Source organism: Helianthus annuus, chromosome 5 (assembly GCF_002127325.2).
Source record: "Helianthus annuus cultivar XRQ/B chromosome 5, HanXRQr2.0-SUNRISE, whole genome shotgun sequence".
In the NCBI taxonomy this organism is placed as follows: Eukaryota; Viridiplantae; Streptophyta; class Magnoliopsida; order Asterales; family Asteraceae; genus Helianthus; species Helianthus annuus.
In genome coordinates, this window is record NC_035437.2 from 95370363 (window position 1) to 95386171 (window position 15809).

Genomic DNA, 15809 nt, shown 5'->3' on the forward strand with positions numbered 1-15809 from the left:
CTGCTGCTTTAGATATCACTAGAAATCCTGTGCAGCACTCAAAGACCAAACACATCGAAATCAAATATCACTTCATACGTGATTGCTTTGAGAAAAGGCTAATCGATGTTGTTAAGGTCCACACCGATGACCAACGTGCCGACTTATTTACCAAAGCATTTGACAAATCAGGATTTGACTTTTTATTATTGGTAAACGGCATTATGGTCAAGCAAGAGTAAAGCCAACATCGGAAAATCATTTTTGTAAATATCTTTGTGTGTTTCAAATTTATCTTCGTTTATTGATTTTAGGGGGAGTAAATCCAAAAATCTGAAAATCCAAAAACATCGAAAAATTTCAAAACCACAAAAACAATAGAAAAACAAAAATGAGTTTCCTGGCGAGCAAAAGAGAAAATGATAGTACATCAGTGGTCTATCCAAACCTCTTTAAACCTTAAATGAAAAACGATAAGCAGCTCTATATAAGATGTATCGGTAGGCTCACAATCATTTTAAAGTGTGCAGGGTGATATAAATCTTAATCGACTAAAGACCAGGTGGGAACCATTCATTGGCATATGGTCTTAGTACCGAAATTTCGTTTGATAGATTGCCGAGGTTCTGAGATATTCGGTCTTTATGCTGCTTATTATCTGGGTATCATGGTTGTATCTTTTACCGAAAAATAACGGGGACGCAAGTCTAGATCTTCCATGATACTATACATACGTGTACATATTGCATACTGCATTCGACCTCAATAAGTGATAAACAATCACATGTCCAAAACAAATAAGTGATAAAATATCACATTTATCCGGGTGTCAAGTTCGTCTCTCTGCTGTACGGAAGTACTGACCTGTTCACGGACTTGCACCTGTGCCCTCATGCATATGAAAATCAAGTTCCTCATCAATAAGTGATTATATCACATAGGGCTTGTTTTCAAATCAAAATAAGTGAGTATCTCACAGCTTATACGGTCAAACAGATGATAATCGGTATACTCACCGGTAAGATGAACTCTCGTGCATACCTTGATACGGGAATGTGTCGTAATGTGGATGAACACCGGTCGGTAAGTATAAATCATACCTTAACGTATCCCCTCGCCATGATTACATCTGATAAGTTGAGCTTAAGTGGACAACAATACCGATAATTGTTATAGGATGCTTATTTTAATGTTAACTAACTGAACAACAAGAGTGTTTTGGCATGACCGTACACTGATATGATTCTCTTACCCTCGAAACTCGAAAAAAGAATGTTTGTATATATTTATTTATTTACTGCTTAACTTTTATTGTTTTCTTTTAAACAGTTTCGTCGTTTGGTGCATATCAGCACGACATTAGCGGTGATGTCGTTTGATAACACTCAAAGGATTTTAAATTGTTGTCTTTTAAATTCAAAAATGCCAAAAAGATTTTATTTCTATTTTATTTTCGATCGTACGATGTTGGAACTCTAGTCTTCGTTACCTGAAACCTGACTGAAAACCGAACTGACTAAATCTTCATAAACGGTCAAAATTTGCAGATTTTGAAAGTTAGAATTTAAAATTGATAAATTTATTAAACTTTCAAACTGTCGGACGGTGTTTGATTATGACATGGTCATTCGTGTGTCATTTGGTTATACTAACTATTCCAAGCAGTTGTTCTCATTACGCGTTTAGATTTCTTGCATGTGCAGATTCTAAAGGCTAGGAGAACATGGTCGATGACAAGCTTTGGAATGAAGACACGACGAGAAGGCACTCAAAAGATGAAGATGATCGAGTTGCCGCTGGCCATCATCAACACCACAAGGATCTCACTTCATAAAGATCAAGTCATTCACGAGCATAACTCAAGGGGGAGCTTATGACAAGGGGGAGTTTGTCAACACACTTCCTACATGATACGGGTAGTTTGTTGATACACTCTCTGCTTTCAATACGTGAAGACTTTGAAGATCCTCCGACTTTGAAGACTTGAAAGGACATCAGAGTTTTGAGAACTCGAAGACCAAAGACCATCGAAGTTCGAGACGAGTCTACAACTACAGAAGATAAAGACAAAGCTACAGCCAAGGGGGAGTTTGTTGGTGCACTTGTGTCTGTACTTTGTCTGTATTCGGTCACGATGTAAACGATGTCCTGTTTAGTGTTGTAAGTTGACCAAGTCAACCATCCTCCGGTTTGACTTGGGCAATAGTTTGTAAATGTTGAAAGATGATTGTCTGTGTCGAAGGATTGCTCGAAGGATAGCTTGAAGGATAGCTCTCGAAGGATAATGTTGATCCTTCGAGGTGATCAAAGATGAACCTTCGATGGATGATCGATACATCATCCTTCGAAGTACATGCTGATCCTTCGATTGACTAGTCATCGATAGATGATCATTCGGACCATCTATCGGATCCTTCGGACCAGACATCATGGGCTGGGTATAAATACCCATGCAGTGTGTTGAGTTCAAGCGACAGACACTTAGACAGATTCACACACCCGAGAGATTGAGAGCTTTGAGAGCATTCTGTCCGAAACTCACACACACACTTTGAGAGTTTACAAGTTAGATTTGTAAACATTGTGCTTGTAACCGAAACCTTCATTTGCATTAATACAAGTTGTGTTAATCGGTGAACCCTTGTGTGTTTGTGTTTATACTTGTCTCATTCCGGTTTGCTTGCTAGCTTGGATTCCGCACTCACTAGTGAGTTTGTATAACAAGGTTTAGGTTCGTCATCCTCCGACAAGGGACCTACAATTCTGAGAATGAAGTTCTTCGAACAAAAGATCTACGAAATATATATCAGAGAACTAGGAAGCTTACAGAAGCTGAAATCTTGCAAAAGTACAAAGAAAAACAGGTTGTTAATTTTGTTCTTTACACTAGTTCTGATCCCACATCATTCGAAGAAGCCAGGAAGGATTCAAGGTGGCAAGAAGCAATGGACAAAGAGATAGAGTCAATACAAAAAAATCAAACATGGGAACTTGTAGATCCTCCTGCACGACAAAAACCGATCGGTGTCAAATGGATCTACAAAACAAAATATGATGAGAATGGAAATGTAGACAAGTATAAAGCCAGGTTGGTTGTAAAAGGATACAAACAGAAGTACAGAATAGATTATCAAGAAGTTTTTGCTCCTGTAATTAGATTTGAAACAGTCCGTTTAGTGTTGGCTCTAGCAGCTCAATATGAATGGCATCTCCATCAAATGGATGTGAAAACTGCGTTTCTAAATGGAAAACTAGAAGAACAAGTTTATATAGAACAACCGCAAGGCTATATCAAGAAAGGAGAAGAGAAAAATGTATGTTTTCTCAAGCGAGCTTTATATGGCTTAAAACAGGCTCCTAGGGCATGGTATAGTCGAATCGATACGTACTTCATTAAGAATGAATTCAAGAAATGCATCTATGAACACACTCTCTACATCAAGAACACAAATGAAGGAAAGATTGTGATATGCTTGTATGTAGACGACCTAATAATAGCAAGTAACTCAATGAAATTGATTACTGAATTCAAGGATTCAATGAAAAAGGAATTTGAAATGACGGACATGGGTCAATTACATTATTTTCTCGGTATGGAAGTCACGTATGAGAATAGGAATATTACTCTATCACAAAAGAAGTACATGCGAAATCTATTGGAAAAATATAGAATGACACATTGCAACACAGTGTCAACAACAATGGAATATGGATTAAAGTTATCTAAAGATGATCCAGGAATTCGTAGATGAGGGAATGTATCGTAGTTTGGTTGGAAGTCTGATGTATTTAACAAACACCAGACCTGATATTATGTTTGCAGTAAGCAAAATAAGTAGATTTATGGAAAGTCCGAAGAAAAGTCACTGGGAAGCGGCGAAACGTATTCTAAAATACATTAAAGGAACCCAAGAATTAGGAGTTACATACTCTAAAGGAGGGAAGAAACATTTAATGGGTTCAGTGATAGCGATTATGCCGGAAATGTAGATGATAGTAAAAGTACCTCAGGTTATATTTTTCATCTAGGGACAGGTCCTATATCTTGGCAGTCAAAGAAGCAAAAAGTGGTGGCACTGTCATCAACGGAAGCTGAATACATGGCTTTATCCTTGACGGGATGTCAAGCCTTATGGCTTAAAGGGATCTTAGATGATCTGCAAGGAAAAGAAGATTATGCAATTCCAATATTTTGTGATAACAAATCAACTATATGTCTAGCCAGAGATCCAGTATATCACGGTAAAAGCAAGCATATAAGGGTCAAGTATCATTTTATTAGAGATTTAATCAAGAAAAGGGAAGTAATCGTTACATTCTGTGCAACAAAGGATCAATTAGCAGATATTATGACGAAGGCTCTCCAGCCAAAGGACTTCACAAGACTGAAGGAACTACTGCAAATGAACCTGAAATAATCAAGCTTACGGTAGGGTGTTAGACGGATAATTATAAGCTAGATTATATTAATATTATTGTTATGTTATTTAATTATTAATTAGCCTAAGTTTTATATGGCGGTTACAGCCGCTGATATACATGTATATATTCAAACGTATATTCACATTTTGATATCATCAATTCATAAATATATGAACAAAATCTCTTGTTCTTCAAAACCCTAAATCAGAATTCTAACAAAATGTTCCATATTAGTTTATCTATTTCCGGGGCTAAAAATATAATGAAATATGTTGTTTCCGGGTCATAAATGTTCCACTGAGCATGTAAGTAAATACATTTTAAGTTATTTAATCCGGGACAAAAGCAAGAATCTTGATTTTCAAAGAAGAATTAGAATTGTACAAATTAGGACCAAGAGCTTAGCGGTTCTATTATCTTACTGAACATAAGGATAGTTTGATATGTAACTCAAGTCCCATACACACAACTAATTTATATTAAAAGTACTAGCAAGTTCATTAGCTAGGCTGATGACTGATTAGGCATAAAACTTGATATCTTGATGTTCTTGCACAAAGGGCATTCAGAAACTTTGGTGTCACACTCTAAACATACGGAAAAGTGTCTGCATGGATAGCACACCATGGTTGCAGGCAAGGTATTGCAGTTCAGGCATGTGGTAACCTGAGGTTGCACCCTTGTGGCCAAAGATTGGCTACTCTCCACGCCAGAAGAAACTTCGTGCAACCTTCGGTGCATATCAACTTCCGGATGTTGTAAACGAGTCTTCAATCTGTCAATGCACTCTCGCATCTTTTTCTCCTGCATCACAAGCAGAAAGCCTCTAGACAATAAGTTCTCAGAAACTAGCAATGCATTAGGCAAAAAGGATAGAACTTGTTACCTGGATGTCCACAAGGAAGTACAACTCTTCTATGTGATGCGACACACTATCATCGACTGACTGCACTGGTTGCTGATTACCGGTTCCAGGGATGTTGTTAAGTGGATCAGGTTTGTATTGATGTCCAGAAAGAGTAGCGTCGTTGTCTACAAATAAAATTCCTCAAATACTTTAGATTTTAAATACATTGATATAAAGAAGACACGATGTTAAAAGATATCTAATCAACACTTAAAACCTGATGGCCCTCAGAACGTAACGCAGCGGAATCACCACATGAATCGGTGTTCATGATGTTGATAAACAGTATGAGAATGGATTGAAATTTGGACAAACGATGATGTGATAATTGTGGACAATTACTAGCAGTTATAATTGTCTTGGTACCGAGAGAATTCCCGGCAAATGTCTTAAATACATAGGAAGGAGAGACGGTTGGAGAGACGGTTGAGTTTGGCGGGAATAACCACCATTCGAAACCGACACAATCCACATGTCAAACCTCTTCGAATTTACACACATACATATAAGTTTATATATCCTAGAATTCGTTATATATAAATACTAAATTATGTTTATAATATTCTAACACTCTCCCCTAAACATATTCGAGTTTACGAGAGTGTTGAAGAACACTTTCATTAGCCGCATCCACCGCCGCTTTTGCCCTGTTGAAATCGAAGATTCTCCTGGCTTGTCTTCGTCTCTTGATCTCGTTCCAGCCATCATTTGTGAAAAATGCATAGTGCTCCTTTGGACTTCCAGCAACCTCTTGACAGTCATCTTCTTCTTTATCATCCTTGACGTCTTCTCCTTCACTATAGCTGCTCCGCTTATCCATCTTAGAAACCAGCACTTCCTTGTCTTCTGCATTATCCCCTTCACTGACTTTTGATTGAACGACCTTGAACTTATAGTAGTAAATGTAGGTCCCTTTTCTCGGAGGATCAAGAACAAACCTAAACCTTGTTATACAAACTCACTAGCGAGTGCGGAATCCAAGCTAGCGAGCAAACCGGGATGATGCAAGAACAAACACAAGAACACACAAGATTCAACGATTAACACCACTTGTATTAATGCGTAGAAAGTTTCCGGTTACAAGCACAATGTTTACAATCAGTTTGCAAACTCTCAAAGTGTATGTGTGTGTGTTTTCAGCAGAGTATCCTCTCTATCTCTCGGATGTTCTCTCTCTTGGTGTCTAACTGAAATACAACACACTGCATGGGTATATATACCCATACACAGCAGGTCTTGGTCGAAGGATCCGATAGATGATCCGAAGGATCATCTATCGATGACAACATGTTCGAATGATCAGCAATGACCTCGAAGGATGATCCTTCGAGGTCCAACAATTCGAAGCATATCTTTCGATTACCTCGAAGGATCGACAGTATCCTTCGAGGCTATCCTTCGATTCAGACTAGCATATTACAAACAGATTGACCAAGTCAAAAGTAGGAGGATAGTTGACTTGGTCAACTTACAGACTAACTTTGGACATCGTTTACATACAGACCGAATACAGACAAAGTACAGACACAAGTGCACCAACAAACTCCCCCTTGGCTGTAGCTTTGTCTTTATCTTCTATAGTTGTAGACTCGTCTCGAACTTCGATGGTCTTTGGTCTTCGAGTTCCCAAAACTCTGATGTCCTTTCAAGTCTTCAATGTCGGAGGATCTTCAAAGTCTTCACGTCTTGAAAGCAGAGAGTGTATCAACAAACTACCCGTATCATGTAGGAAGTGTGTTGACAAACTCCCCCTTAACATAAGCTCCCCCTTGAGTTATGCTCGTGAAATACTTTAACTTTATGAAGTGAGATCCTTGTGGTGTTGATGATGGCCAGCGGCAACTCGATCATCTTCATCAGTTGAGTGCCTTCACGTTGTGTCTTCATCCCGAAGCTTGTCATCGACCATGTTCTCCTAGCCTTTAGAATCTGCACATGCAAGAAATCTAAACGCGTAATGAGAACAACTGCTTGGAATATAGTATAAACAAATGACACACGAAAGACCATGTCATAATCAAACACCGTCCGACAGTTTGAAAGTTTAATAAATTTCTCAACTTTAGACTTAACTTTCAAAACTTGCAAATTTCGACCGTTTATGAAGATTTAGTCAATTCGGTTTTCGTTCAGGTTTCAGGCAACGAAGACTCGAGTTCCAACATCGTACGATCGAAAATAAAGTAGAAAGAAAATCTTTTTGGCTTTTATAAAGTTTATATTAAAACACGCCTAAAATCTTTTTGGTATTTTTGAAATTAAAAGACAACAATTTAAAATCCTTTGAGTGTTATCAAACGACATCACCGCTAATGTCGTGCTGATATGCACCAAACGACGAAACTGTTTAAAAAGAAAACAATAAAAGTTAAGCAGTAGATAAATAAATATATACAAACATTCTTTTTGTGAGTTTTCGAGGGTAAGAGAATCATATCAGTGTACGGTCATGCCAAAACACTCTTGTTGTTCAGTTAGTTATCATTAAGATAAGCATCCTATAACAATTATCGGTATTGTTGTCCACTTAAGCTCAACTTATCAGATGTAATCATGGCGAGGGGATACATTAAGGTATGATTTATACTTACCGACCGGTGTTCATCCACATCACGACACATTCCCGTATCAAGGTATGCACGAGTGTTCATCTTACCGGTGAGTATACTGATTATCATCTGTTTGACCGTATAAGCTGTGAGATACTCACTTATTTTGATTTGAAAACAAGCCCTATGTGATATAATCACTTATTGATGAGGAACTTGATTTTCGTATGCATGAGGGCACAGGAGCAAGTCCGTGAACAGGTCAGTACTTCCGTACAGCAGAGAGACGAACTTGACACCCGGATAAATGTGATATTTTTATCACTTATTTGATTTGGACATGTGATTGTTTATCACTTATTGAGGTTGAATGCAGTATGTAATATGTACACGTATGTATAGTATCATGGAAGATCTAGACTTGCGTCCCCGTTATTTTTCGGTAAAAGATACAACCATGATACCCAGATGATAAGCAGCATAAAGACCGAATATCTCAGAACCTCGGCAATCTATCAAACGAAATTTCGGTACTAAGACCATATGCCAATGAATGGTTCCCACCTGTTCTTCAGTCGATTAAGATTTATATCACCCTGCACACTTTAAAATGATTGTGAGCCTACCGATACATCTTATATAGAGCTGCTTATCGTTTTTCATTTAAGGTTTAAAGAGGTTTGGATAGACCACTGATGTACTATCATTTTCTCTTTTGCTCGCCAGGAAACTCATTTTTGTTTTTCTATTGTTTTTGTGTTTTTGAAATTTTTCGATGTTTTTGGATTTTCCGATTTTTGGATTTACTCCCCCTAAAATCAATAAACTAAGACAAATTTAAAAACACACAAAGATATTTACAAAAATGATTTTCCGATGTTGGTTTACTCTTGCTTGACCTTAATGCCATTTACCAATAATAAGAAGTCAAATCTAGATTTGTCAAAAGCTTTGGTAAATAAGTCGGCACGTTGGTCATCGGTGTGGACCTTAACAACATCGATTAGCCTTTTCTCAAAGCAATCACGTATGAAGTGATATTTGATTTCGATGTGTTTGGTCTTTGAATGCTGCACAGGATTTTTAGTGATATCTAAAGCAGCAGAATTATCAACGTAAATAGGAGTAGTTAGGAATTCAAAACCGTAGTTCCGCAATTGTTGTTGGATCCAAAGAACTTGTGAGCAACAACTTGAGGCAGCAATGTATTCAGCTTCGCATGTTGATGTAGCGACACACGTCTGCTTCTTGCACTGCCATGTGACTAGGCGATTTCCTAAAAACTGACATCCAGCCGTTGTGGATTTGCCGTCGATTTTACATCCGCCAAAATCAGAATCACTGAATGCGACCAAGTCAAAGTTATTATCCCTAGGATACCACAGACCGGTGTCGGGGTAAGCCTTCAAATAACGAAAAATCCTTTTGACAGCTGCAAGATGTGAGGCCTTCGGATTAACTTGATATCTGGCAAGTAGGCACGTTGGGTACATTATATCTGGCCTTGATGCTGTGAGGTACATAAGGGATCCGATCATCGCGCGATAGTATGAAGGGCTTATTCCGTGATTAGTTGGCAATGGGGTACCAATGGGCGTTGCATCGGACATCTGGAACCGGCTCAAGATGTCTCCAACATATTTAGTCTGATGGATGAATATCCCGGACTCCGTTTGTTGCACTTGTAGGCCCAAAAAGAAATTCATTTCCCCCATAGCACTCATCTCGAACTTATCCTGCATGATGCGCTCGAAATTCCTACACAAAACATCATTAGTAGAACCAAAAATAATGTCATCAACATATACCTGTACCAGAAGAAGATCTCCATCTTGTTCTTTGATGAAGAGAGTACAATCGATAAGACCTCTTCGAAAACCGTTCTCCAGCAGATATGTAGATAAGGTTGCATACCAAGCTCTTGGCGCTTGATGAAGACCATAGAGAGCTTTGTTAAGCAACCAAACCCGATCGGGATGAACAGGATCTTCAAAACCTGGAGGCTGTTCGACATATACCTCTTCTTCAACCACACCATGTAGAAATGCACTTTTAACGTCCATCTGGTAAACTTTGAATCCTTTGAATGAGGCATAAGCCAGAAAGATCCGAATAGCTTCCAGACGTGCAACTGGTGCATAGACTTCGTTGTAGTCGATCCCCTCTATCTGACGAAAACCTTGAACGACTAAACGAGCTTTGTTTCGAATAACTACTCCACGGTCGTCTTTCTTGCATTTGAAGACCCATCGAGTGCCAATCTTCTTGTAGTTCTCAGGCTTTTCAACAAGCTTCCAAACACCAAGCTTGTGAAATTGCTGTAATTCTTCCTGCATGGCTTCAACCCAAGCACTATCTTTCAATGCTTCTTTCCACGACTTTGGTTCTTCTTGTGACACGTAACACGCGAAGGACCAGTCATTTTGTTGACCAGATTCTCTTATAGCTGAATACAAACCAGCATTCCGGTTGTTTCTCAGCTGATTACGCGTCTGCACACCGCGATGGACATCTCCTATTATATTCTGCTGGGGATGGGTATCGTGAATCCTCATTTCAGGATTATCCGGTGCACGAGCATTGATACCCAAATTGGTAAGATTAAGATCAACAACCAACTCCACACCAGGAATGTGGTTAGAGGTGGATGCATTCCCTTCAGCAGTGTCTACATTCTGCGTATGAGGTGTATCTACAGAAGCACCTTGAACAGGAGCAGCTGGAGCTGAGGATCCTTCAGCTGCATCATGATATTCATCATCTTCAGAAGAGTCATTATAATCAGCAGCATCTTCATAAACCTCATTTTGAACCATATTGTTGACTGACGAAGAAGCTTGAGGGTCAACAACAATAGGTCTAACCAATGGCGAGACAGCAGCGTTGTCACTTTCCAACAACATTCGAGCCGCTGCTGATTCTTCGTCAAAGGTTGGCAGATTAAAGGAGTCAAATAGCCCATCGTAATCGAACATCCACGGATCACCCGGAGCCCTAACAGGACTCGTGTACCTTTGAACCCTAACTTCGCTCCAAAGCTCAATCTTTTTGGTAGCTAGATTCCAAACACGAAAATTCGGAGTAGCATAGCCAAGGAAGAAACCCTCGATAGCTCTTGCACCAAACTTTCCATCTGGCTCAATCATAGTACATGGAGCACCAAACGGTTCAAGGTAAGAAAGATCCGGTTTCCTTCTCTGAAGAAGTTCGAAGCAAGTCTTGCCATGTCTCTTAACTGTAAGAACTCTGTTCAACGTGTAGCAAGCAGCCGATACAGCCTCTCCCCAGAATTGAATAGGAAGTTCCGACTCTACTAACATTGTTCTTGCAGTTTCTATAATCGTCCGATTCTTCCTCTCAGCGACACCATTTTGTTGTGGAGTATAACGAGAACTGTACTCATGAAGAATGCCTTTAGAAGTACAAAACTCATCCATAACTTGATTCTTGAATTCAGTTCCATTGTCGCTTCGGATCCTTTTCACTTTCAACGTATAGAGATTCTCCAACATTGTAAGAAGATCCTTGAGGATGCCAGGAGTTTCACTCTTGTGTGCCATAAAAGATACCCAAGAAAATCTAGAGTAGTCATCAGTAACTACTAAACAATAAGCATCACCAAACGTTGTCTTGTGCTTCATAGGTCCAAAAAGGTCCATATGAAGACGTTCGAGAGGCATGCTGACAGTGTTGATTTTCTTCAAAGGGTGAGACTTCTTTGTTTGCTTCCCCTTTTGGCACGAGACACAGATATCTTGCAAATGAAAACTTCTTACAGGCACACCATTCACAAGATTATTTTTCACCAAATGGTTCATTTTTCTCAAGTGAATGTGTCCCATTCTTCTGTGCCAAGATATAGACTCCTTTTCCGTGGCTTTTGAGACAAAACAAGTGACTTGTGCAGATGTTGTAATCGCCTGGCTCATATCGAGAATATAAAGATCATTAACTCTCGGAGCCGATAAGAGAATCCATTCTTGTGGAATTTTGAAACCAGGTTTCAGCACATAGCAGCCAGCGTCATCAAAAATCACTGAGAACTTTTTATCGCAGATTTGCGACACACTCAGAAGATTGTGATCAATTTGCTTCACATAATTGATCTTATCAAAGCACACGATACCATTGGAGATACTTCCTTCTCCAGTGATGTACCCACCTTTATCACCCGCAAAAGCAACATACCCTCCTCTAATATTTCTCACGTCGTATAGGAGCCGTAAGTCACCAGTCATGTGCCTGGATGCCCCACTATCAACAATCCAATGACTATTAATAGTTCCTCCTAGAACATCCTGCACATGTCAAGTAAACACATCAGTTGAGAATGGGGACCCAAGCCTTAGTGGTCTTGGGTCGTCCCTTGGCATCACGAAACGTAAGCTCGATCTCTTGATGGTTTTCAAGAACAACTGCTCCCCCTGAATTGTCACCCGACTTAGGTAACCAAGTTTGTCTTTGCCTACCAGTTTTTGAAGATTCTGGTTTTACAGGTTGTGACACTCTTGGTTCCTTTTGAATTGTTTTAACTTCAGATTTTAAAGCTTTTTCAACAGTTTTTATGTTCTTACGTCGTTGTTTAGTTTCTTGTTCTTTCATTGTTCGTTTATCATGTTTGGGTGAAACTGGTCGACGTTGAGGGTGAGCTGTTTCAGGTGGAGCTTTTTCAACAAGTTTCTTCTTTGGAGCATTTGGGCAGTTTCTGATGATGTGCCCAATTTCTCCACATTTGAAACAAGTTCTCCTTTCAACAGACTTAGGAGAACTTGATCGACTACCAGATGTTGAACCTGTAGAACCTGAGGTACTTGCTCTTTCATCACACCCGTTTGTGTGTTGGGTGTAATTGTTATCACTGTTACGTTTCAAAATCTTGACTTGTTGTACAAAATCAGTGTTTGATTTGTTTTCAAAAGTCTCAATTTTATCTGTACCCTTTGATGCTACAAATTTAACATCTTTTCCTTTCTTCATGTAACGAGCTCCTTTTGATTCAACCTTATCCTTTGGCTTTGGAGCTCGTTGTTGTTGTTTACCCTTAGAAGCAGTAGGTTGTTGAGTGGTTGGAGATTTTTGATTACCAAACTGTTTTCTAATCTCAGCCTTAGGAATTGGATCACATTGTGTTACCACAATTCCCGGAAGTGTTTTTCCCAAAAATTTGTTTGTATTGTCTTCAAAGACTTTGTCAATCAAAGATTTATTTACATTTTTAATTGGAAAAACATGATCTGAGTAGATTTTATTATCTCCAACCAAAGTGTACAACACATTACTGCTTTTAACAGTAGACACACCTGGCTTATCAACTTTGACAGGATCAATCACTTGCTTCTTAACAGATGGAACCTCAGGAGTATCAGGATCACAAAGGATGTGATTCTCTCGTGGAATATCTACTCCTTTCATCTTGCTAAGTGATTTATCCTGATCACTTACAGCCACTTCTGATTCATCATCCGATGTCTCATAGTCCTCGATAATTGGAGGACTTTGCTTCATGGATGGTGAAGTTTCTTGTTCCTTAGAGGCTGTGTTTGAAGAATTGTCCGGTTTGAACCCAAGGCCAGTAGTAAACTCCTCAACATCAAGAGGCACACTGGGTTCATACCGAGGCATTTCTTCCTCATCAGGCATCTTGGTATAGTTGTTCATCAAAGGGGGTGGACATTTGTTATACCCTATGCCTTTCTGATTTCCCTTTAGTTGTTGAACATCGATGATGTGATCAAGCACAAATTGGGAGTTGGAATAACTATCCAATTTCTGTTTGATCGCATCATGTTCGCATTGGGCAATGGCTAATTGTTTTTTAGTTTCTTCCACAAGGTTAATATATTCATTTATACTTACTTGCTTGTGGTAAACTACTTTGTTAACCTCGGACACATTTTTCTTTAATGTTTCTATTACAGATTTAAATTCTTTTTCATTCCGAGTTAAAGCCATGTTTGCCTCTTTGCATTTCGACAGTTCAATAACCAAATTCTAGTTATGACTATGAAGCTTTTCTGATTCAAGCTTCATCTCTACACATGATTTACAAATACTAGGAGCAGGAGGTTCAGAAGTTACCTGACTAGAAGAAGCTGAACCATTTGCCATAAAGGCAGTTTGAAAAGAAAAAGCTCCATCTTCAGAAAATAGCTTTTCCATTTCCGTTGATGTAGCAGCAGCCTTCCTAATCAGAATTGATTTCTGACATTTAAGCTCATCAGCTTCATTCAGAAGATCCTGAATATCTTCACCTTCTTCCTCCTCATCAGGCTCTGAGTGATTATCCCCAGAAACAGAGCCTTCTTCATCCGAACATCCAGAATAACCAGAACTGTCATCACTCCCAGAAGATTCTTCTTTATGAACCTGCTCGATGACCTTAGCATACAATGCAGTTCCACTTCCTTGATCTCCTTCACCAAACTGCACTGACCAGTCACATCCTTCATCAGCTTGAACAGCCAAAGCCCGATTGTGATTGGTAGTTCCAGGCTGTCCCTGATTGTTATTCACTGCCACCATCCTCCGTTCACGGTTTTCTTGTTGGGCATTCACATTAGTCTGGTTTCTGAACGGGTTGTGATTGCCGTGTTTTGTTGGTCGAGTGCACTCACGTTTAAAGTGCCCTTTCTCGCCACAGTTAAAGCACGTGACGGCATTAATATCAAACCCATACTTCGTGTTTTTCTTTCCTTCCAACGAAGTTCTTCCAGTTCTTGCCATGAAATCTTTTGCCCTTCTAACCGCACTAGCAAAAGCCCATTTAATATCCATCAACTCCATTTCTTCCTTGTCGATCTGATCATAATCTTCATTGGTCATGTTGATGTTTCCAAGCTGACCTGCTACCAAACCACAGTATGCACTGACCATGGTGTTGATAATCTCCATATGTTCCTTAGCAACTTCAATGCTAAGGTGTGAAAGATTTGAGTTGTCGACTCGGATTGTGTGATGACTTTGGGGTTGAGGTTGAGGATTGCTTGTATAGTGAGCTTGCTGTTGTTGTTGTTGAGGTTGTGGTTGTGGCTGTGTTGGAACAGGAATGTAAGACCTCGGATCGAATTGAGGTTGTGGTGGAGCAGCTGTTGACTGAGGAAACGGAAAAGAACTTGAACTTGTATTGGAAACAAATGCAGTCTGCAGCTTAGGTTGCTGTTGCTGAGCTGCAGCAGATCTTGCCAAAACATAGATACATTTCTGTATTCTGAGGAGCTGGAGCACGCCTTGCTTTCCTAATTTCTTCATCATTTTTATGTTCCAGTTTTTGAATGAACTCATAGATGTTGACTTGATCTAGAGTTCCAGTATGCTTCAGCAGTTCAATGAAAGAACTCCACTTTGGAGGTAAGGCGTCAGCAAATCTACTCACCATGTCTTGTTGAGTAGACACAACTCCATAAGCACACATCTCACTAATCAAATGATAGAAACGTGTGATCATATCATTCAGAGTCTCGTTTTCCAAAAACTGAAAGGATTCAAACTCTTTCTTCAACAAATCATGCCGAGATTTTCGAGCAGCTGCATTGCCTTCTCCTCTAGCAACTAAGGCATCCCACAATGCTTTCGTGGTCTTGCAATATGAGAACTGATGGTAGATGTCTTTGTTGAGTGCTTGAGTTAGTGTGGCAAAGGCCTTTTTCTCCAATTCATAAGCCTTCTTGTCATTTTCAAGCATATTGGCATAACCCTCTGAAGTTGACGCAGCAGTTTCAAGATTAGTATTGAACGCATTGATGAAACACGTCCAAAGATCAGTGCTTTGCCCTTGAACATATGTGTGAAAACGGTTTTTCCATGATGGAAAATCGTTCATATGGTTCAACTTAGGTGGACGATTGTTGCTGCCAGTTTCACTCTCACTAATCAGAAGGTTCTGAAGACTTTGACTTTGATTGGATACCAAAGCCCATTGACTTGGACTGATTGACGGCTGTGGAATCATACTC